This window comes from Chiloscyllium plagiosum, chromosome 12 (assembly GCF_004010195.1).
Source record: "Chiloscyllium plagiosum isolate BGI_BamShark_2017 chromosome 12, ASM401019v2, whole genome shotgun sequence".
Classification (NCBI taxonomy): domain Eukaryota; kingdom Metazoa; phylum Chordata; class Chondrichthyes; order Orectolobiformes; family Hemiscylliidae; genus Chiloscyllium; species Chiloscyllium plagiosum.
In genome coordinates, this window is record NC_057721.1 from 52,347,265 (window position 1) to 52,348,725 (window position 1,461).

At 49.8% G+C, this 1,461-nt stretch overlaps 1 protein-coding gene across 8 annotated transcripts in view; it reads right to left on the bottom strand.

Annotated features, from left to right (window-relative positions):
* The window catches only part of LOC122555258 (HMG box transcription factor BBX), a 223,432-nt gene extending 222,323 nt beyond the window's left edge, over positions 1–1,109 (bottom strand). For all 8 annotated transcript variants that reach the window (XM_043701070.1, XM_043701068.1, XM_043701069.1 and 5 more), the window contains exon 1: positions 832–1,109. The gene's annotated coding sequence lies outside the window, so the exon portion shown is untranslated. The remainder of the gene's footprint in view (positions 1–831) is intronic.
* Between the last annotated feature and the right edge of the window lie 352 nt (positions 1,110–1,461).

The window sequence follows — 1,461 nt, forward strand, 5'->3', positions numbered from 1 at the left end:
GGGAGAGAGAGAGGGAGAGGAAGAGAGAGGGAGAGGTGGAGAGAGGGAGGAGAAGGAGAGAGAGAGAGGAAAGAGAGAAGGTTGGCTGCAGATTTCTGGATGTTAACCGGGTTTTCTCTCTCTCTCTGACTTTGCTATGCTGAAGACACCAGCTGATCCCTTCGCCGTTACACACGGATCCCTCTGTGTGTGTGTGAGAGAGAGAGAGAGATCAACCTCCACTTCCTCCTCCTCTAAATTATTAATCTTTTTGTGTTTTTAAAAAAAAACCATGACAGAAAACCGAAAGCGAAGAGCAGGGTGCGAGCCCCGGAGCCGGCTGCTCTCACTCCACCATTACCGAGAGGGAGATGAGAGAGCGGGGGTTTAAAGGACTAGGCCTCGCTCTCTCTCTAAGTTATTGACAACATCACAGTATTTATTGTCCAGTATGGAGACAGCTCGCCGCCGGCTCTAATCCCAGCATTTAACCTCCTTCCTGTCCCTTTCTCCCCCAACATCCAGCCCTGACCAAAAGTAGGGTTTATGTCAGCACAGACCCCACCACCTTGTCCTGACTCAGACACAATCCTTTCTCCCGGCCTCTGCCAACTGTTTCATTTTTATTATTATTATGCTCACTTGTCTACAATCTCTCTCACTGTGTGTGTGTGTGTGTTATAACACTGGCCTAGCTCTCTCTCTCTCTGGCCTACTTGGGTCTCTCTCACACACACACACACCAACGCCACAACATGATCTGTTGTTTTTTTTAAACGAAAAAAAAAGGCAAAGCGAAAACAATCAATGAAAAGTTTACAGTCACATTGAAATGGTGGTTCTGGTACACACCTGGTGCTGGGGTCCCGTCCGTCCGGCGGCCCTTTTAAAGAGCCTCTCTCTCTCTCTCTGTCTGCTCCTCTCTCTTTCTAATGAGTGCTCTCTTCTTCCCCCACCCCCAGCTCGGGGTGCTGTTGGGTGAGAGAAGTTGTATGTTTTAAAAGTCTCTGCTTGTTGTTCTGTTGCTGGTTGCTGCCGTGCGCCTGACAGTCGGGAGAATTGAGGGAGAAGTTGGTGCTGCTGACTGGCTGCCCCCCTTCTCTCTCTCTCTCACTCACACACTCTCTCTCTCTCTCTCTCTCCGGCTGTTTGGACGAGGGCGAGAAGCTGCCACTACAACAGGGACCCTCATTGGTTGCCAGGCCCGAGCAGGAGCCGAGAGCAACCAAAGAGACAGACCGTAACAACTGGGAGAAACCTACACTGTTTAACTAACATTCTCTCGCTTATGAAAACATCTCTGTCTAAATGTGTGCGTGTACACAGCAAACCTGCATTTCTTTTTCCCCCTGTTGGTCACACGGGCACACATGCAGAAGGGCTTGTTTCAAGAAGAACTCGTTGTTTTTACTTTGCTCAAATGCGAACTACAGCAGTAGAAAGGGGAAGGGAGGGTTTCAAAGGGAAACGGGCAGCCCCGAG